This window comes from Rana temporaria, chromosome 6 (assembly GCF_905171775.1).
Source record: "Rana temporaria chromosome 6, aRanTem1.1, whole genome shotgun sequence".
Taxonomy (NCBI): domain Eukaryota; kingdom Metazoa; phylum Chordata; class Amphibia; order Anura; family Ranidae; genus Rana; species Rana temporaria.
In genome coordinates, this window is record NC_053494.1 from 102,403,947 (window position 1) to 102,427,206 (window position 23,260).

At 47.8% G+C, this 23,260-nt stretch overlaps 1 protein-coding gene across 1 annotated transcript in view; it reads left to right on the plus strand.

The window, feature by feature from the left end:
• SLC39A10 (solute carrier family 39 member 10) overlaps positions 1-23,260 on the plus strand; it is a 100,522-nt gene that overhangs the window by 2,358 nt on the left and 74,904 nt on the right. The window contains exon 2 of the mRNA XM_040357083.1: positions 21,563-21,619. The gene's annotated coding sequence lies outside the window, so the exon portion shown is untranslated. The remainder of the gene's footprint in view (positions 1-21,562; positions 21,620-23,260) is intronic.

Consider the following 23,260-nt stretch of genomic DNA (forward strand, 5'->3'; position numbering starts at 1 on the left):
TAACCTGCTGTTCGCGCTCTGTGTGATCACGTGACCGCTGTGTTTCCTCTGCAGCCTCCGGCCAGCTCCTTTCCTGTGTCTCCCCGTGGCAGTTACATAGGTGGCATCGCCCCCTCAGAGGAAATCCCCGGGGAGAGAGGCGGCCAGAGGCGGAGCGCCCGCACAGCTGACGGTGGCTCCATGACATCTATGCATCTCGGCAGGCAGCTCGCCTCGCTCCAGCCCCCTCGAAGCATAGGGCGCAAAGTCGCTGCCTCAATTAGCGGCCATCGTGGAATGGCGAGATCGCGGGTGGGGGGATGCGCGGTCAGGATACCCCAGCTCTGCTGCCATGGGCGCCAGGTCGATAATTCTAGGCGCAACGGCGACCTGGCGCCTGGAATTTGTTGAATACTGGGTTTTACACATGCAATTCTGGCAATCGCTTTGCTTTTTGTGATTTGTTTCTGTGTGTTTTTAAGCCTATGTTCACATTGGTCTGATTTGACGTGTCAAATCGGTGGCTATTGCTGGCAATGGCAGCGTCTGAATCGGTGCAGCGCTGACCTAATTCCCAAAAGCACTTCCTGCATTACTTTTACTGACTTCAGGGGGCGATTTGTATAGACATTGTGCAGGAACCCGCACAAATTACTGTTTAATGGGTGTGTTCAATAAAGACATGATAAATTAGAATTGTTTGTATGTTATCAGCTTAAAGTGGAGGTTCACCCAAAAAACTTTTTTTTTTTATTTTTATTTTTTTGTACTTCTCGTTTTATCAGCCGTTATCCGGCTCCGAGCGGGGATTTCTGCGGGGAATAGGCGTTCCTAAGCCAAGCGAATTTGATTGACGGGCTGCTAAAGCGCGTCACGCCTTCTGAAAATACCCGAGGTGACACTCGGGTGTTTACGGCGCCTGCCGTGTAGAGCTAACTGCGCAGGCGCCGTAAACACTCGAGTGTCACTTCGGGTATTTTCGGAAGGCGTGACGCGCTTTAGCAGCCCGTCAATCAACTCCACTTGGCTTAGGAACGCCTATACCCGGAAGGAATCCCCGCTCGGAGCCGGATAACAACGGCTGATAAAACGATAAGTACAAAAAAAATGGGATACTGCAGATGGCAGCAGTATGCTGGATCTAATGGTAGAAAGTTGATTTTTGGGTGAACCCCCGCTTAAACTGCATAAAATGAGTTGATTGCTAAAGGTTCACATACTTTCTTGCCACTATCAGTCATGGGACCCCTCCCTCCAAAGAGGAGCTCCAGGCTTCAGAAAAAAAACTTAAGCCAGAAGCTATATCTGTATTTTTTGCTACAAAATTATATATATTCTTTTAGCAAAGACCTTGGAGAATAAATCGATTTGCAATATTTATGTTGCACAGTATTTGCGCAACGGTCTTTCAAACGCAACTTTTTGGGAAAAGACACTTTCATGAATAAAAAAAATTGGCCTCTAAAATAGATCCCTAATGTGTCATGCTATGAAATTGAATGTAGAATAGAGACAAACTACGGTACCTACAAATCTCCCTAGGCGATCCCTCGCATGTGTAATTTGAACACCGTTTACATATGCGGGCATGACTTGTGTATGTTTTCTTTGCTGCGCGAGCACAGGGTGCTATAAAAATAAAACTTATACATTGTTTTTGTAAAAAAGAAATAACATTTTGATCACTTTTATTGCTGCCACAAGGGATGTAAACATCCCTTGTGACAGGTACTCTTTATGGAGGGATCGGGGGTCAAAAAACGTAAATTCTGAAGTGTGTGTGTGTGTGTGTGTGTGTGTGTGTGTGTGTGTGTGTGTTTTTATTTATTCGGTGCCATTGGCAGCCGAGTAAACCAAAGTGGTGTTGCTTCCGTGTGTACACATAGGAGACTGAAACCAAGCCATTTCCAGGAACGGCTGTGGGGGGACGTACCCTTTTCTTCCTCCAGGATAACAACCGAGCGGCTTTCAGCCACATTGGTTGTTATCCCTAAAGAGCCGACCACCCGCTCTAAAAAACAAAACAACGGTACCGGGGTGATGCATGCAGCTGTATGCATCACCCCCGGATAACCCTTGAAAGCTGAGGCCGCATATGTGCATACGGTCGGCGGGAATGGGTTAATATAAGTGATAATATAAGATCACGTAATGTCCTTACTGGCGCGGATTCTTCAATCGGCTACGGGTGCAGGTGCCAGCATCTCTAGTACTGGAAATAGGAAGTGAAGCCTGGCAGCTTCACAGCCTGTTTCCTATAGCGCATGCGTGAGTCGTGCTGTGCTCTGTCAATGGTTCCGTAGTCTTTTGTGACCTGCGATGTGTCCCAGAAGACTGCGGACAAAGAAGGGAGCCGAACTTCCAGCTTAGTTTGTCGTGGCGATCTGAGCCGGAAGTGGTAATGGGTACCCCCCCTCCCCCAAAAAGTGCCAAGGGTGGCGCTCTACTTTAAAGTGTTCATATTTCATATCTGAGGTTTATAACCAAAGTATATTTCTCTATAGCGGGGGTCTCCAAACTTTCTACCCTGAGGGCCAGTTTACTGTTTTTCAAATGTTTTGGGGGGGCTGCACTGTGGCCAATGGAAGTAGAAATGTTCTTGCATCACAGGGGATAAACGATGCTTCATCGTTGGGGGTGTCAGTGGCAGGAGCAGTGTCCCATCGTGGGGGGGGGGGGGGGGGGTGTGTCGGTGGGAGGAGCAGTGTCCCATCGTTGGGGGGTCGGTGGGAGGAGCAGTGTCCCATCGTTGGGGGGGGGGGGGTGTCGGTGGGAGGAGCAGTGTCCCATCGTTGGGGGGTCAGTGGGAGGAGCAGTGTCCCATCGTGGGGGGGGGGGGGTGTCGGTGGGAGGAGCAGTGTCCCATCGTTGGGGGGGTCGGTGGGAGGGAGGAGCAGTGTCCTCCCCTGCTGCTTCATCCCTCTGATGTAAGCATGAGTCACTTCTGACAAGTTTTCTTGACACTGAGGGAAAAAAAGGTAACAGCGGAGGGACCTCCAGCAGATTGAAAGTCTCATCTCTGTTCATGTGTGCGGTGTAAAGAGGGTATGTCCCTTCTCGCCAATCATTTCCTCACTGATGTCACTTCAGCACCCGCCCCCTGTTTTTCAGAGCAAAGAGATCCTGTGTAAATTCTGCATTGTAAATTGATGTAGTGGAAAGATAGCTGTAGATAAACGGCTATAACTTAGAGGATTGGTTAGATCTGTGTAAGGCCTGAGGCTAGTCATCTCACTGGGTATACGTGAGGGTTTACAACCACTTTAACGCTGAGAAAACTTGGCTGAATTCGCACACACTGGTGACCGTTGTTTTTACTGTATTGTAAAACGCTGGTCACCACAAGGAGACACATAAAGCATTGTTTTCTGTGTCTCATTCACACTTGGCCCAGAGTTGCTATAAAATGTAGACATGATGTGTATTTTTGTTCACTTCAAAATAAAATTCTGTGAGGGAGATTTGTGATGGAGATGAGCGGGTAACCCTTGTAGGGTGGGCACAGCCCTGCTGCAAGGGAAAACCTTTTAGTTTTTCCAGGCTTGGGCTTTAACCTCTTCTTGCCTTGTTTGCTGAGTTGAGCTCAAATAAATTCTGCATTGTCCTGCTGTGATCTGCCAATCCTCCACGTTCCTCTCTGATGTTATTGGGAGGTGGCTGTCTCTTTTGGATTTTTGCAGCTGGCTCCCTGATGACGCCAGGTCTTCTCCAGCTACTTCCGGGTATATCTGTAAATATCTCATGAGGCTGCTGGAGCCAGGTACTTGTCGTTCTCACCAAACTGATAATGGGGTTGGCACCAAACGTTTGTGGCAGAATGGTTTCAAAGATGCAATGCACTAACAGGGAGGAGGTCTTTTTTGCCATAGCTTTATTTCTTCATGAATTTGTCACAATTTTCCTATATACTAAAATTGGTGCAAATGATTATTGCAGCTTTTCATGTAAGTTTTTGGTTGAACAATGAGATTGTGATGTCACCAGCCTGCCTCATCCAAACGGAACACCTTGTAATCAATAAAAAGAGAATGCAATTCAAGAAGTTTTGTGAATGATAGCAGTGCAAGTAAGCGGCCCTCTGTGCTCACTTGGCAGAAGGGAACCTGCTTGGCACAAGGCCCAGAAGACGGCTGCTATCGCTTTAGTAGCGGTGGGTACTAAAGTGCTTGTCGGCTTCCACAGCGATCATTGAGGTATCGGACATGTATACACGCTTGTCTAAGCTTGACCAATGACACTCTGCAATAGAAATCATTTGTGCTAAACTGCAGTTTCCACCGCTCTGACCAATTTTCCGGCAATGCCAAGTCATGTTCCATGTTAAACTGCTCATATTAACCCTTATTGCACGCTTGTGTTATCTGAAAAAATACATGCCTTACCCACCAAACCTTCAGTTATGTCACCCACAAACCATTTTATATAGAAAGAACGCAGTGCAGAGACTTGTTACACCACTAGTGACTGGGCTCTGTTCTGAATGAACCCCATTTACAACCACAGGCTCATCTGTTCTTTAGCCAACTATGTATCTACTGAACCAAATTGGAGTTTTACTAGCTAACATGGACCCATATCAAATGCTAGCCAAAGCAGCACTGTGGTATAAAATATTAGTAGTATACTCAAAAAAATTAAATTGGATTGGTTTGACCTGATCACAAGGTCCAGTGCACTGTCAATGCAGCAGGCAGTGTGAATCTCAATACAAATCGCTCCATGATTTATATAAGACTGTCCTTTTTCACATTTTCAGGTGAAGGGGCACAGAAAGTGTGCATGTGCAGCTAAAGAGGGTGAGCCTGTTGCATTGACATACGTGGGCAATGAACAAACTCACTTGAACCTGTTTACCTTTTCCCTGCCAGCTGTCGGCTTTCTCACTTACATGATTTAGGTAGATGTAAAGCTGCCCAAGCTACGGGGGGGGGTTTGGGGGTTGGGTCGGATGGATGCTTCGGATGGATGCTTGAGGGTGTGAGAGCGTGTTTGTGGGAGTGTGTATGGGTTATGGTTGACCTTAAAAGGTAACTCCGTGCGAGGAGGACAACTATTACTTGCGGCCATGTTCGGGCCGACTGGGTTACCCGGAAGTAAAGGGTTCTCCGATTCCTCCGTTGAGGGAACGGGGCAATTTGTTTGTGGGAGGGAAATACAGTGGAGGGATGGGAATTGATTGCATTTCTGTGTGCCATGATATGCCTGTGTTGTTCCAACTACTGTGCCATTCCCTTTTGGATCAATGTACCTGTACTTGTAAAAAACTAATAAAGGGGCGTGGCCTGGACATGACCGAGTGAGGCTGCTAGTTAGCTGAGCTCCTGGCCTGAAACCCCCTTTTACCGGTCTAAATACCCTAAAACTCGGCATGCAATCTGCCAAGAAGAGCGGAACCAAACCGTCAACCCGCGTGACCCGTTCTGGAGCAACTGCGGGAGATCTACACGACTTTTTTCAGCCCAGACAGCAGAGGCCTACTGGAGCAGAAACGGCGGCGGCAGCACCACGAGGCGCGCCAGACGAGACACCGCCGGAGGTCCTGGAGCGGGAACTGTGGACCTTTAGCCCGGAGGACCCGAACATACCTGCAGAGTCGCCGGCGTCCCCGGAGAGACACATGGCATCCCCGGCCCTTTCACCGGGAGACCCGACGGTGGAGCAGGACATCCGTGCCCTCCTGCAGGCCCTGCCCACGCGGTCGGATATTGAGGCCATCATCCTGAGATTGGAGGAGACGCATCGCCGCGACTTCCAGGAGGTCCGAGCGGAGGTCTCCACGCTCACTGAAAGAGTGTCCACGGGCGAGTCTTCGCTAGCGGACCTGGAGCAGAGGGTCACGGGCCTGGAGCGGGCGCGAGACCAACACCGAGACACGGCGATCGCCCTGCAGCTCCATCTGGAGGATGCTGAGGACAGAAGCCGCCGCAACAACCTGAGGATCCGCGGGATCCCGGAGATGGTGGGAGCGGAGGCCCTAGATGGGAGGCTGCAAGGCCTATTCAGAGAGATCCTGGGTGAGCCGACGGAGGAAGTTGAGGTGGACCGCGCGCACAGGGCCTTGGGCCCGAGAAACCCAGAGCAGGACAGGCCCAGAGATGTGGTGTGCAGACTGCTGCGATACGCGCAGAAGGAAAGGATCCTCCGTATGGCGTGGGAGCGCGGGGAGATTGCAGTGGAGGGGGCCCAGGTGAAGATACTACCAGATCTCTCAAGAGCTACGCTGCGCCGCAGAGCGATGCTGAAGCCCGTGCTAGAGTTGGCCAAGGACAACGGATTTACGTACAGATGGGGATACCCTCTGTCAGCAACATTCCGGAAGGAAGGACGAGCCTACACATTGCAGACACCAGCGGATCTCCCCGGCCTCTTCTTATTCCTGGGAGCGGACCGGATTCCTGTGCCGAACTGGCTACAGCTGATGCCAAGGCCGACCGGAAGATCAGGCGCCTACGATGCCGGAGCCCCATACCCACCACGCCAGCAGAGACAGGGCCGGGGAAGACGGAGAGCCCCCTCAGGAGGAGGACAACGCGACTGAACTGTGAGTAGGCCTCAGGCCGCAGCCCGCTGCCCATACTATGTTTATTCACCCCCCCCACTAGATTATGCTGCTCTGCCGCACAACATTGTCCCGCGCCCCAAAGGGGGCTTATTACATTGAAGGCCGGACAACCGCCTGGCACCTGTAGCGTGCACTCACCCCTGCTGGACCCCCCCTCCCCCCCCCCCCAAAAAAGGTGGGGGACAAAAAAAAATAAAAAATAAAAATAAATAAAGAGGCAGGGAGTGGACGCCAAGCAGTACTAGTGGGAGAGCCCTCACCCCGGCGGAGTCCAACTGCCACTATGCCCAAGGGGGGAGGGGGAGGGGGATGGCAACTGATCAAGAGAGCCCTAACCAAACTCAAAGCGCCACAAGATCTTGGAGCCTTGGGGCATACGTTATCCGCATGAGCCCTGCATGGGAGGGAGAAACACACCGGTCTCACGGGGAATATGGCCCCTCATACAAGGGGGTGGGGGATGGCTACCTATTAGACCCCAGTTCAATCTCTGACATTGTCTGACACTGCAGCGCGAGGGAGCCCACAGTCGTTGGATACCCCACCCAGGACCGGAGACTCATGGGCCCATGGGACATTGTTTAAGCTGCCCCCAGAGGCAGGCTGACTTGAATAATGCCTAAACAATATGGTGGATTATACCCACAGGGGTGGAGATAGACGAGTGAAACAGTTACTCAATGGGGCAGGCGGTATAGTAGAGCATCATATGTTGAGACCCAAAAGGGATGCTGTTCGAACACACATGTCATGGGGAGGAGAGGGGAGGAGGGCGGGTTGCTGAGATGGCCCTAGAGAAGCTGTTGTCCTGAATGTTATTATTGCTATGTTAGCTATGTTGGGACGGGGATCACCCCCCCCCCCACGTTGGGGGCTGTTAATGCTGTTGTTGCTTCCTTTTTTAAATATAAGTAGATATGATATTAGATTCCATGTTGCTGTGCAAAACTGGACCTATCTGTTACCAACTACACCAAATGACATAATGATTTGATTGCAATGCCTTGCATAGATACCACCATTACTATGGGCCGGGGAAGGGGGAGACGGGACCCGGGAGCTCGCCTTGCTGGGCTCGTCTATCCACCTACCCACATAGGCCTACACTCGACTCCCGGTCTAAGACCGGCGAGTGTCATAGCCGTTTAGGCTAACTTAGATACCTTTTTTCTGGCCGCACACTCTAGTGCAGGCCTCCTAACTTAACTCTCTTTTCCCCGCTGTCCTTCAGTGGAGGAACTTTTCCTGCCCACTTCCTCTCTCTTCAGCTCTACCTCCTCTGAGAGATCCTAATCCACGACTTTGACCTTACCCCCCCCCCCTCCCCTCCCCTTACCCCGAGTTGCGAGCATGGACACGCTGACAGTAGTATCACTAAATGTCAAGGGGCTGAATATCCCGGAGAAAAGGAGAATGCTCCTACATGATATGCGCCGGATGAGGGCGGACGTGGTCCTACTCCAGGAGACACATTTTAGAAACAACAACCTCCCAGTATTAAAGAATAGATTTTATCCCATAGTTTACCATTCACAGTACACGGAGACAAAGTCTAGGGGGGTGTCCATCCTCATATCGGCCAAGGTCCCGTGGACTCTAGAAGGGATGAAAACGGACCCGGAGGGCCGCTCGCTATTCCTGAAGGGGCGCATAGGACAGACACAAGTAACAATCGCAAACCTCTACGCCCCTAACGACCGACAAGACAGGTTTCTCGCGGGGAGATTGACCCAATTGACGAGCTTTATGACAGGACAACTGATAATAGGAGGGGATCTCAACATCCCCCTGTCCCCGCTGGAGGATACCTCCGCTGGGCGGTCAGCTCTGTCGGTAGATCTCCGTAAACGGGTGCACGCAACGCTCCATGAGCATCAACTGGTAGATATTTGGCGTCTGACCCACCCGGGTGAGAAGGATTACACCTTCTTTTCGAAACCCCATCAATCCTACTCAAGGATTGACATGTTCCTGATCCCTCACCGGCACCTATCGGCGGTTAGAGAAACCCGGATAGGTAACATCACTTGGTCGGACCATGCGCCGATACAAATAGTATACGACTTGACGAACACCCTGACTGATCGAAGACACCCGTGGAGACTAAACGAGAGCCTACTGCAAGACAAAGACACTATGATAGAGGTTGTGAGGGAAGTGGGACACTATTTCAACACGAACGCCACCACAGACAGTGACCCGGGGGTGGTGTGGGAGGCCCACAAGGCAGTGGTGAGAGGGATACTTATTAAAAATGGGTCGCGGTTGAAGAAGCAGAGGACAGAGCAACTTGACAAGTTGCTACAGAAGCTGCAAACCCTTGAAGCACAACATAAACAGACTCAAACAACACAGATCACATCTGAGCTGAATACCACCCGCGGTCATATTACAGACCTACTGCGACACAAGGCCAAAGCGGCGATGCAGATCTGTAGGCGCACGATTTACGAATCGGGTAATAAGTGTGGGAGGATGCTAGCCCGAGCGCTCCATTCACAGAAATTAGCGTCGTATATACCGCATATTACTGCACGCAAGGGAGAGAAGGTGTCTGTCCCTCAGCAAATCTCAAACGAATTTAAAGACTTTTATCAGGACCTATACAATCTCCCGCCCACTTCCCCGACCCTAACTACGGACCGATCCCTGAACTACATCTCAGACTCCCGAATGCCGAAGCTGAACCCAGAGGTGAGAGAGTTGCTGGAAGAACCAATCACTATGATGGAGCTCCAGTCGGCTCTGAAGTCCGCTAGACCTGGCAAGGCCCCGGGCCCGGACGGTCTCACTGTCCCCTATTACAGAGCCCTGCTCCCGTCACTGGGAAACAAACTGCTGCACCTGTTCAACGCGGTGGGCGCGGGAGGGAAGTTCCACTCCTCCACACTTCAAGCTCAAATTGCGGTGATACACAAGGAAGGGAAGGACCCAGGCCAGTGCGGAAGTTACCGCCCCATATCACTCCTAAATTCTGACATTAAATTATTCACCAAGATAGTCGCCACGCGAATCCAACGACACCTCCCAGATCTAATACACCTTGACCAGGTGGGATTTGTGCCGACTAGGGAGGCTAGGGACAATACGACCAAAGTCCTGAACCTCCTACATGTCACCAACACTTCCAAGACGCCTGCAGTGTTTGTCGGTACGGACGCCGAAAAGGCGTTCGACCGAGTGAACTGGCAATTCATGTTCGCAACGCTCAGGCACATAGGGCTCGGACAGAAGATGATGGGCTGGATAGGAGCAGCTTATGTAGATCCCTCGGCCAGAGTACGGGCGAATAGCACTACATCAGACCCTTTCCCGATTTCGAATGGGACCAGACAGGGGTGCCCGCTGTCGCCTCTACTCTTCGCCCTAACACTTGAGCCCTTCCTGCAACATGTCAGGCGGAATCCTGACATCACGGGAGTAATCATAGGTAACTGTCAACATAAAGTCTCAGCCTACGCTGATGACATGCTTTTCTCCCTGACAAACCCGACAACCTCGCTGCCGAGTCTCCTACGGGAATTTGACACGTACGGTAGGCTTTCCAACCTAAAAATTAATATGACCAAATCTGAAGCGATGGCAGTGGGGATCCCCCAAGAGCTCTTGCAGTCTCTTAAACAACGCTTTGGTCTGAAATGGACAAGCACAGCCCTGACATACCTCGGGACCCGCATACCGCCCAAACTAAATGACATCTTTAAGCTCAACTTCCCCCCACTACTCCAAAAGGTACAGAAACAGCTAGATCAGTGGACCACGGGCCTTCATTCATGGTTTGGGAGGTGCAGCATCCTCAAGATGACAGTTCTACCTAAATTTACGTATCTACTACAGGCCCTCCCTATACATATACCGGCCGCCTATTTTAGACGAGTCCAGTCTGCGCTTGGATCGTTCCTATGGGCGGGCAGACACCCCAGGATTAGCAGGACTATACTCACCATGCCCAAGAACTACGGGGGCCTCGCAGTGCCCAATGTTAGAATGTACTACTACGCGGCCCAGTTGAACCGATTGGTGGACTGGTGCCGTCATGGACAGACCAAGCTCTGGCCGAGGCTGGAACAGGCGCAATGCGACGTACAGCTGAGGTCGGCCCCGTGGTGTCGGGACATGAAGCCAAGCGACGTGAACAGACACCCACTTATCAGTAACACTATCACGGTGTGTTCCGGGCTGATGGCACGGTTCCGCCTGTCATCGGATGCCTCCCCCTTGCGACCCATTTTGGGCAACCCATCCTTTACTCCGGGCCTGACAGATCCCAGGTTTCGCGAACTGAGAGACTCGGGCCTGTCCCAGGCCTCACACTTTAGCGTCGCAGGCCGTTGGAGAGCGACGGCCGAGCTGACGGACCCTGCGGGTCAGTATAGACTGGACTTTTTGAGAACTGGACAGCTGAGACATTTCCTGCGAACGATAGAACCACCCACAGAAGTCGGTCGCGTACTTACGCCCCTGGAGGAGATATGTTCGGAGTCAGAGCCCTTACCGCACGCTCTGTCGTTGATGCACACGATTCTGATAACACCATCGGATGACTACCGGATCCCGTGCCTGGGTAAATGGGAAAGGGATCTGGAATGCCACTTTACGCCGGCTCAGACGCAACGTATACTCAGATTCACACACAAGTCGTCGATCTGTGCGAAAACACAGGAAACGAACTTTAAGTTGCTGACGAGGTGGTATAGGACCCCAGACCTACTACACCGTCTGTTTCCGTCGGTACCGGACACCTGTTGGAGGTGTCAGGCTGATAGAGGCACCTTGCTGCACATATTTTGGTCATGCCCACGTCTACAGACATACTGGAGCGAAATTCGGCGAATAACGCAAATGTTCTCGGATCGGACGGTCCCGAATACACCGGCGTACTTCCTCCTGCACGTGAACGATACCCCGACTCGGACATACAAAAAATCGATAGTTCGCCACCTATTAAATGCGGCGAAGGCGTGCATACCGCTCTGCTGGCGATCCCCACACCCACCGTCGGTTGCTATGTGGCTACAGAAGGTTGACGACATTAACATAATGGAAGACTTGATACTGACAAAACAAGACAAGACTGAACTGTACACTCAGACGTGGAGGCTATGGAACTCTTTCAAGTACTCCGAAGAGGGCCAATCCCTCAGGGGGAGCCCCTAGAGGGTGACGGCCGGGGACTAGAAACGTAGGGAATGAAAAGCAAACAGCTGGAATGGGCTCCTGGAGTGGGCCACTGAAGCCCGAGGGCAACCCGACATTGAGAAGGCCATGCTCGCGACTTCCCCCCCCCCCCCCAAACCCCCCCCCCCCTTTTTGTTTTTTCTTCTCTTTCTCTCCCCCCCCCCCCTTTCTAGTACAGCTATCTTGCTGTACACCCTGGACTCTACGCTCTCTAGATGCTTTCTGTGCGACTCTCGCACTCTACTTTCTCGCTCTCTTTAACTTACTCATACTTAGAAAACGGAAAATGGGGAGAGCTGTGTTTGCTGGACCCCACGGGTTTCTTATGCCCCATCGGCTCTGGACTCTAGCTAGGAGTTGAGCGGAGGCGGAACGGATGGGGATATGGGGATGGGAGACTGGAGGGACATGACCGGGTAAGACGACCCAGATGGTTACGCCAGGTACTAGCCCGGCAATGGTGTCCCTTCCTGTGCCCCAGATATCTGCCCTTTACTATGTTATTCAACATCTTTAAATGTAATGTTACAATGATTGTAATGACACTGTTGGGGTCCATGTGGACCAGTTTTCTTGCTGTGCATAAATAAAAAATTTAAAAAAAAAAAAAAAAACTAATAAAAAAAGTTTTCAAAAAAAAAAGCTGCCCAAGCAATTCTTATATGTGTATGTAGAAAGGTACAGTTGATGTCCCCCTAGTAGTAGCAGCTCAACTCGGAGCAATCTGAGGTCAGTGCTGTCAAACCCCTTGCCTCTTTGACCAGGGAAGTAGCAGGCTCTATTCTATCAGCTTTAATAGAGTGCAGAGGTGACACCCTACAGGTTTAGGAGATAATCTTTTTACCTACAGGTAAGCCTTATGGGCTTACCTGTAGCTAAAAGTAAAAAAAGGGGGTATACAACCGCAGACATTTTAACAAACTTTATAGCAAATTTCTACCTTCTTCTACCAATCTGCTTGTTTTCACCAGACTGGCTTCATACGGATTCTAAATGGGCAGGTCTGGCTCATTATAAACAGCTGGGGCACTGTGCATTAACCACTTGAGCCCCGGGCCATCGTCAAATGACGGCCTCACGGTGGCTCTGAATATCCAACAGGACGTCAATTGACGTCCTGGATTCCTCCGGCCACTGGGGGGCGCGCCCGGGGCGTCCCCGAGATGCCGATGCGCGTGCCTGGCGGTCGCGATGTCCGCCAGGTACCCGCGATTGGCGGTGACAGCAGGGACGTGGAGCTCTGTGTGTAAACACAGAGCTCCACGTCCTGTCAGGGGAGAGAGGAGACCGATCTGTGTCCCTTGTACATAGGGACATAGATCGGTCACCCCCCCCTCCACACACAGTGAGAACACAATACAGGCACACATTTAACCCCTTCCTCACCCCCTTGTGTTAACCCCTTGAATGCCAGTCACATTTATACAGTAATTAGTGCATATTTATCGCACTGATCGCTGTATAAATGTGAATGGCGCCAAAAATGTGTCAAAAGTGTCCAATGTGTCCGCCATAATGTCGCAGTCCCAATAAAAAAAATCGCAGATCGCCGCCATTACTAGTAAAAAAAATAATAATTCTGTCCCATATTTTGTAAGCGCTTATTGCGATTTTATTTTTATTTATTTTTTTAACCAAAAATATGTAGAATTTGTATCGACCTAAACTGAGAAAAAAATTTTTTTGGAACAATGTTGATTTTTTCAAAATTGTTGCTTTTTTTTTGTTTATAGCGCAAAAAATAAAAACCACAGAGGTGATCAAATACCACCAAAAGAAAGCTCTATTTGTGGGGAAAAAAAGGACATCAATTTTGTTTGGAAGCAACGTCGCACGACCGCGCAATTGTCAGTTAAAGCGGTAGTTCACCCTCACTGACATGATTTTACCATCGAGACAGGCATTGTAGCGCGAGCTACAGTATGCCTGTCCCGATTTTTTTTTTAACCCCGGACTCGCCTTGTAATCAGACATCGTAGATTTCGGCTCCCGCGGGGAATGGGCGTGCCTATGGAGAGGGAGGATGATTGACGGCCGGCCCTGGCACGTCACTCTCCCCGAAGACAGCCGGAGTAGGTCTCGGCTCTTCACGGCGCCTGCGCACAGGCTATGCGCAGGCGCCGTGAAGAGCCAAGCCTATTTCGGCTATTTCTGGAGAAGCGTGACGTGCCAGAGCCGGCCGTCAATCACTTTCCGTCTGGATTGGAACGCCCATTCCCCGTGGGCAGACGGAATCGTCTAGGTCGGATTAAACAGTGAGTACGGGGATAAAAAATGTAAGACCGGCATACTGTAGCTCGCGCTACGATGCCGAATTTTATGATAGAATAAAAAAAAATTTTTTTTTTTTTTATTCTAGGGTTAACCCCCGCTTTAAAGCGACGCAGTGCCGGAAGCTGAAATTTCACCTGGGCAGGAGGGGGGTAATATGTGCCCGGTAAGCAAGTGGTTAAAGAAGTGTGGGAATCGGTTTCTTTGCAGAACTTTTTTTACTTGCCAGCTGGATGCATCTCCCTGAGCAGATGGTTGGTAACTGTCGGTCATCAACTCTCTGCTCTGAACCCTTTCTCTCACTGTAGTGCTGAGCTGTGGAGGAGGCAGCAGCGGGCCAGCTCAGGCTTTCAGCGGCTTGCTGAGAGGCTGAGCCGGGCGCCAGTCCAGGCATTTGGGCAGATACCGACCATATAGTCATGCTCTTGCCTGAGCTCGGACCGGCTCTGTGATGTCAGACAGCGGACTTCAGGCTGCTGAAAATGATTCACAGGAGTGCAGAATGAAATGCACTCCTGTGATCCACAGGCGAAGTGCAGCCAAACAAGTTTTGGCTGTACTTCTCCTTTTTAACCACTTAAGGACCAGGCCTATTTTTGTCATCTATTTGTTTTTTCCCCAGACACCGTAGAGAATATAATGGCTGTTGTTGCAATACTTTGTCACACCGTATTTGCACAGCGGTCTTGCAAAAAAAAAAATTTTGGGGGGAAAAAATGCACCTTTTTTTTGGTTTAAAAAATAACATGGCAGATGGCGACAAATTTTGGCACTTAAAATATCCATAGGCAACGTTTTAAAAATTTCTACAGGTTACAAGTTTTGAGTTGGAGCAGTGCTAGAATTATTGCTCTCGTTTAACGATCACTGCGATGCCTTTCATATGTGGATGTGACTTGTGTATGCTTCTGAGTGCAAGCTCGGAATGAGGGCGCTTTAAATTTTAATATTTATATATTTTTCTTATTTATTTAACTTTTGCTTTTGGTGATGTTTTCTCTCCTGTTCCTCCTCTGATGTCTTCTCCAGATGCTAGCTCCCACTGTTGTGTTGGGTCTGGTGTGTGCCATTACTTATATAGCCATGGGGCGTGACTTTCCAGAGACGCCACCCCCTTGTGACATCACCACCCGGGGCATGATGGAGTGGTGATGTCACAAGGGGATGAGGTCTCTGGATGACTTGACCGCATGGCCTCGCCCCATTTGATGCTCGGTGATCGAGGTGGCTGGGGCGCTCTCTTGCTCATTTTAGTGGCATCCGGTTTGAGTTATTTGAAGCAGCTGGGTTCTGTGTGCAGCTCTTGCCCTTGGTAATGGGGGCAGTATGACTGTTTTTATGTTTTACAGACCAAAGCCACCGCTAAGGCTGAGAGAGCTCCCTCAAGCAGAAGGAAGTGCCCCTCTTGTAAAAATCAGCTCAGGGACTCTTGCCCTAAGCCTCTCTGTAGGTCCTGTATTGCGGATCTGGTTTAAGAAGAATCCTCACAGCGGTGCAAAGAGCTCTCTGAAACTTTGGGGTCGGTACGTTCCTTGCTGAAAAAAGTGTCGGCCAGGAGTCGGGTCTGCGGCAGAGTGTCTGTTCCAGTCCTCTGCCATCCACCTTTAAATTCTGTTGAGAGTGATTCAGAGGACGAAAGAGTATTGCTCATTCCACAGTGGATTCGAAGGAGGAGAGAAGGCACTTGGGTCCTCACGTTACAAGTTGTCTCTGGAGGAGGTCGATGACCTGTTAAAAGCAATTTATGCTACTCTTAAGATTCAAGGAAGAGAGGGCGAAACTATCTATCTATTCACAACAAAATGTACCAAGGGCCCGAGAAGGCTAAACGTAGTCTTTCCAGTCGATAAGTTACTGACAGAAACCATTAAAAGGAATGAAAAGATGTGGAAAAGGATACCACCCCCCCCTTTTTTTTTTTTTTTTTTCCCTCCATGTCCCTCAGAAGATTTCCCTTTTGAGGAAGATGAATCCCTGGTATGGAACAAGAAACTATAGATTGACGCTGCATTCTCGCAGGTCTCAAGATGCATGAATATATGATGAAGATATATGGCGGACACTTTGGAGTCCATACAGTTGTCAAGATGTTTGGCTCTCATTATCCCAGCCAGACAGGCTATATGGCTCAAGGCATGGTCGGGACTCTGCCTTTAGGATCAGGCTTTTTGAGATTCCCTTTCCTGGGGATTTACTCTTCAGCCAAGAGCTGGAAACTGTGCTGTATAGAGCAGCGAAAAAGTAAAAAGCCCTTCTACCAAAAGCTTCTCTGAGGAAGAATTTTTGTCCCTTTTCACAGCCCCAACAGGATAAAGAACAAAGTCGGAAGAGAATGTGGAACCCCCAGAGAGTTGAAGAGGTGGTGCTCTTCAGGCCTCCAGAGCGGTTGGCTAAAAAGCAATGACTGGGGAGGTTTTTAGCCTCCTGGGGAGAAGCGAGATAGAGTCCGTTTTTGTTCTGAACATCGTCGGATGAGTTTACAGTCGGGAGTTTTTCCCAGACACCCCGAAGCAATTTTTTTTATTTTTACTAATCTCTCTAGAGATCAGGCCCTGGCTATGACATCATTTAGGTCCCCAGGGAGAAGACAGGAGGGTTTGGGGTTTTTGAGGATGGAATAGAATAGTTATTAAAGGTTAGTGTATTACTAAAATCACTATATATATATATCCGTTCTGCAGTGGTTACTGGGCTGCTTTCAACTGATCCGCAGGTGCAGAGCAGTTTACCTGTGGGTTACCTGCACTGAGCCATAGACTTCTATTACCTGTGAGTTTGGTGCGCTTTCTGAAAGTGCACTACACCTACAGGATATAATGGAAGTCTATGGCAAAGTGCAGATAACCTGCAGGAAAGCCACAGGTAAACTGTGCTGCACCTGCGGTGCTGGAAACCGGTGCATTAGTGTGAAAGTGGCATTGGGCCCCTTTTACATGGTCAGTCTGACCGAATTGGACCCTGCATTCACCTCCTGAAATCTGTAAATGGACTTGTGTCCTTTCACAAGCGCCTACCTCCAATCCGATTTAAAAAAAAAAAAAAAAAAGTGGGCTCCGCTCATTGTGGCTCCTGACCGGTTACCAAGTCATTTAAGTGGCCCTCACTCTTCAAAAGTTTGGGCACCCCCCGGTCTAGAGGTAAAGATTTAATCTCCAATTACGTAAAGGTTTCTTCACAGTCAGAACTGTGATTGTGGAATAGACTCCCTCCAGAGGTAGTTCTGGCAAGCTGTCAATTTTGTGTTAAAAAAAAAAAAAAGCCCTTGAATTATTTCCTAAATGTACATACTATAGCTGGGTACTAACATTTATAGGTAAAGTTGATCCTGGGAAAATTCGATGCTGCAGCAGATTGGATCATGCTTTGCTGTGTGTGTGTGTGGTGGGTGTTTTTTTTTTTTTTTTTTTTTTTTACCTAGGCAGGTTGAAAAAAGACAATGTTCACTTTTTTTTTTGGAAAATTCAACAAAATGTATTATAAAAAATAAAATAAAATAATTGGCTTGCTCTGTATTCCACTTGGACTTGACTGGGTCATTAGAAAATTAAATGGCATTCAGTAAGAGTTTTGTGACAGATTGACTGATTTAAAGGGTCACTAAAATATTTTTTTTTTCTTTAAAATAACAAACCTGTTATACTTGCCTCCACTGTGCAGCTCGTTTTGCAGAGAGTGGCCCCGATCCACGTCTTCTGGGGTCCCTCGGCGGCTGTCTCTGGTCCTCCCTGCAAGAACTAGTCACATTCATGCGCGAGAGCTTGCATGGTGATGAGTCCTTGCGGGCGCACTCCCATGATATAGTGAGGGGCCATAGCTGCGCACTGTATCACTCGGCCCCACCCCTCAGCGCACCGCATCACTAGATGTGATTCACAGCAGTGGCAGCCAATGGCTGCGCTGCCCTCAATCCATTCGCTTTAGCCAATCAGCGGCGAAGAGGATCTCGGGACCGAGCGTGGGACTTTCGAGGGGTCAGGTAAGTAAAACGGGGGCTCGGGGCGGGGGGCGGCATCATCAGATGTTTTTTCACCTTAATGCATAGATTGCATTAAGGTGCAATATTTTTTTCATTTACAACTCCTTTAAGTTCTGCATAATGCAAAAATGAATTGGGGGTGCATAGCTACAGTGGGGATCGAAAGTTTGGGAACCCCAGATTAAAATTTGTATTAATGTGCATAACGAAGCCAAGGAAAGATGGAAACATCTCCAAAAGGCATCAAATTACAGATTAGACATTCTTGTATGTCAAAAAAAGTTCAATTTTATTTCCATCAATTACACTTTCAAAATTACAGAAAACAAAAAAAAATGGTGTCTGCAAAAGTTTGGGCACGCTGCAGAATTTTATAGCATGCACTGCCCCCTTTGCAAAGCTGAGACCTGCCAGTGTCATGGATTGTTCTCAATTATCGTCTGGGAAGACCAGGTGATGTCAATCTCAAAGGTTTTAAATGCCCAGACTCATCTGACCTTGCCCCAACAATCGGCACCATGGGTTCTTCTAAGCAGTTGTCTAGAAAACTGAAACTGAAAATAGTTGACGCTCACAAAGCTGGAGAAGGCTATAAGAAGATAGCAAAGCGTTTTCAGATGTCAATATCCTCTGTTCGGAATGTAATTAAGAAATGGCAGTCATCAGGAACAGTGGAAGTTAAAGCAAGATCTGGAAGACCAAGAAAAATATCAGACAGAACCGCTCGCAGGATTGTAAGAAAAGCAATTCAAAACCCACGTTTGACTACAGCAGTGTTTCTCAATTCCAGTCCTCAGGCCCCCCCAACAGGTCAGGTTTTCAGGATTTCCCTCAGATGAAAAGGCTGTGGTGATTACTAAGGCAGTGAAACTGATCAAATCACCTGTGCAAAATAATGGAAATCCTAAAAACCTGACCTGTTGGGGGGGCCTGAGGACTGGAATTGAGAAAAAATGGACTACACGATCCCTCCAGAAAGATCTGGCAGACACTGATAGTTGTGGTACACTATTCCACTATAAAGAGATACTTGTACAAATATGGTCTTCATGGAAGAGTCATCAGAAGAAAACCTCTTCTACGTCCTCACTACAAAAATCAGCGTTTGAACTTTACAAATGAACATATAGACAAGCCTGATGCATTTTGGAAACAAGTTCTGTGGACCGATGAGGTTAGAATAGAACTTTTTGGCCGGAATGAGCAAAGGTACGTTTGGAGAAGAAAGGGCACAGAATTTAATGAAAAGAACCTCTAAGGCTAGGTTCACACCACGATTTTTACATCCGATAATCGGACCGTTAAATCGGATGGAATCGTATATGACAAAATCGTATCTAATCGTATGTCAAAAATCGAATCCTGATTTTAAATGTCTGGGGAAAAAGCAGATTTTTGAAGTTATGGATATTCAGGAGAACCCCGCCGTCAATTTAAAACAAAAATGACGTGCGGTTTCCCCTAAATATCCATAACCAGACCCGTTATCCGAGCATGTTGACCTGGCCGGCCGCAGAAAAGAGGGGGGGACAGAGTGCGGCCCCCCCCCTCTCCTGAACTGCACCAGGCCACATGCCCTCAACATGGGGAGGATGTCCCCATGTTGATGGGGACAAGGGTCTCATCCCCACAACCCTTGCCCGGTGGTTGTGGGGGTATGCGGGCGGGGGGGCTTATCAGAATCTGGAAGACCCCTTTAACAAAGGGGACCCCCAGATCCTGACCCCCCCCCCCTGTGTGAAATGGTAATGGGGTACACTGTACCTCTACCATTTCACGAAGGAAGTGTAAAGTATTGTAAAAAAACACACTGACACCTTAGAATAAAGTCCTTTATTAAAAAAAAAAAAACTCTTTCCCGGCTTCCAGCGTTGTCCTGATCCTGCGAGGGATGATCTCCCGCGATGAGAAGATCCTGCGACGGCCGGGTGTTCTCCGATCCAGCGCTGAGAAGATCCATCCGGAGCGCAGCATCCCCGACCTCCTCATCGCCGGACACAGCCCAGCGGAATGACGCGCTGGAGCTGTGACATTACTTATATAGAGCAGGCAGGGACACCCGTCACGTGACCCCGCCCCCTCTGACGTACCCTCTGCTACGTCACTGACGAAGCCCAATGTCTTTCCTCTTCTTGGGCTTCCCCAGTGATAGCAGAGGGTAAATTGACGGCGGGGTTCCCCTGAATATCCATACCAGACCTAAAGGGTCTGGTTATTGAATTTGCGGGGACCTCCGTTCGGGTTTACTCAACCCTAGTAATAAAAAATCCGGTACGATTAAACGCACAGTCATCCGATTTAGTACGATTTAGATTGACCACAATATAAAAAAAAAAACGGACACGATTTTAATACGATTTCAAATCATTACCAAAAATCGTGGTCAAAACGATTTTTGATGCGATTTTTAAATCGTATCAAATCGGATGCACTTGGGGACTTAAATTAATGAATGGAAGTGAATGGATACATTTTGCCATACAGATTTGTACGATTTTAAAGCTAAAATCGTGAGAACAAGTAGGATGACAAAATCGTGGTGTGAATGCACCCTAACTGTTAAGCATGGGGGTGGATCAATCATGCTTTGGGGTTGTATTGCAGCCAGTGGCACAGGGAACATTTCACGAGTAGAAGGAAAAATGGATTCAATAAGATTTCAGCAAATTTTGGATGGTAACTTGATGCCATCTGTGAAAAAGCTGAAGTTCAAGAGAAGATGGCTTCTACAAATGGATAATGATCCTAAACACGCCTCAAAATCCACAGGGGATTACATCAAGAGGCGTCAACTGAAGGTTTTGCCATGGCCTTCACAATCTCCTGACCTCAACATAATTGAAAATCTATGGATAGACCTTAAAAGAGCAGTGCGTGACAGACAGCCCAGAAATCTCAAAGAACTGGAAGACTTGGGCAAAGATACCTCCAACAAGAATTGAAAGACTCTTGGCTGGCTACAAAAAGCATTTACAAGTTGTGATACTTGCCAAAGGGGGCAGGACAAGATATTAACTCTGCAGGGTGCCCAAACTTTTGCAGACGCCATTTTTTTGTTTTCTGTAATTTTGAAAGTGTAAATGATGGAAATAAAATCTAACTTTTTTTGACCTATTATAAGAATGTCTAATCTGTAATTTGATGCCTTTTGGAGATTTTTCCATCTTTCCTTGGCTTCGTTATGCACATTAATACAAATTTTTACCTGGGGTGTCCAAACTTTCGATCCCCACTGTATACATGGGCTCCCTGCCCTATATATGGGGGGTGTAGGGTTTGATTTTTCTGATTTACAAACATGCTGCACACCTCTTGAGACATTCTGTTCGTATTTGTGAACAATGCTGCTATTATTTTTATGGTTTCTCTTGTCTATAAGGATGTTTTTCTCCCATCACATGAAGCTAGTCATGTTTTCCACATAATTAGCCTAATGTCTGTAGGGATGTCTTAAAGCTTCATGGGAAAGTTGATGACCTTTTTGTGCCCAACCTATTTAGCTGTTCACTCCACCCCCTACTTCTAGCATCCTATAAGTCAGGGAGTGCGCTTTTACTTTAAACACATTTTTAATTTTTTTTTTTTTTTTGTTACAGAATATGATCTGTGGACTCTGGGAGTAAACACATCTTTGCTCTGTCACTACGGTTATGGTAAGTAGTTGGTTGTGTAATTTTGCTATTTTGTCTAGGCATTTTGATTTTTGACAAACTTTTCGAGAATTTCATTGCTTTACATGTTAAGGTGTTGCTTAAAAATTGCTATTAAATTACAATACCAGAAAAATCATCATGGGTGCAGCTAATTTACACAATTTAGTGTAGTTCAATGTTGGTGAATTAAACTGGAATTTGGGTAGCTATGAATGTATGGTTGTTCTAAGGGCATTGACAGTATATGTGTGTGGTTTTTGTTGTTGCGGCTTAGAGTACATGGAGTACTAGTATTATGAATCTATTTCTTTTTAGCTGATTTTGGCACAGGACAATGAGAGGAAGGAAAAAAAGACGAGGGTTTATCTAGTTAGTATTGTTTTTATCAAATTTGTGGTAACCTTTTTTAAGGTAAAATCATGTTGATGGCAAAATGGAGAAAAGAGGTGCATTATGTCGGCTGGAAAAAAAAAAAAAAAAAACATTTGTACATTTGTTCTTGTGCATACTTGCTATTCCTGTTTTTGACATTTCAATTCACAATGGGCAGTTTTAAGTCAGTGTTGTGATTTTATTCATTAAAATGTATTTTTATTATAATTGATTTTTATTATGCCACTTTCAGTTTCAATTCTATTGCAAGCAGATCATTTTTTTCACTCTATTCTCTGTATGCAGAGATACGTTTTTAATCAATATCTCAATGACACAAAAACAGTTTCCAAAATTGACAAAACTGAGTGTCGCACTAGTGCAATGTGGAAACCAGCACAATTCCAGTGCCTGTTCCCGCATCGCATAGGTCTCGCAGGCAATTCACACTGCCATATGCGAACCACTGCGGGTGTCGATAGAAAGTTTGTGACACACCCAGATTGGTTTGTATATCGCAGTGCAAACTGACAAATGGTGCAGGAATCGGATCAAATTGGTGTGAACACCCATGCAATCAGATTCCAGTGCAGACCAAAAAGAGTCCTTCAACAGATTGTATGGCTGAATTTGGATCGCATTCGCACCAATCTGTATGGCTAAATTTGCATCACGCAGACATCTCATGTGATCCGCACAGCAGTGCGGTCTGACTCGCATGCAATGTCTAACATCGCACCAGTGTGTTTGCATTGCGATCTGCAAACCATTCTGGGGGTGTCATTAACTTTGCATTGACGCCCGCAGCGCTTTACAGATGTCAGTGTGAACCATTGGCAGGTGACATGCGATGCAGGAACCTGCGCTGATTCTAGCATTGCATATATGTGAACCGGGACTTGTAGAACATTTGTTTAGCTCATTACATGAAAGTACAGTTAAAGCGGAGCTCCACCCTATTTTAAACATTCGCTTAATCAAATAGCATACTCTAATGCAGTACAAAACTGACTTTATTTTTATTTTGTGACAGTACCTTTTTGATTTCAGCATCTATCACTCGGCTTCCTGTCCCCTCTTCTGCGGGTAGTGCGTCATATCCTTCGCCCACACTGTCCTGGGAGCTTTTCTCCTGGGAGTCATTGCGGAGCCTCGCCGCCATCTTGCTACACCCCACACTCCTGCACAGTAATGATGGTGAGAAGGGAGCAAGCAGACATCTTGTTACACCCACCAGAGTTTTAGATTTCAGTTATTTTCAACACAAAA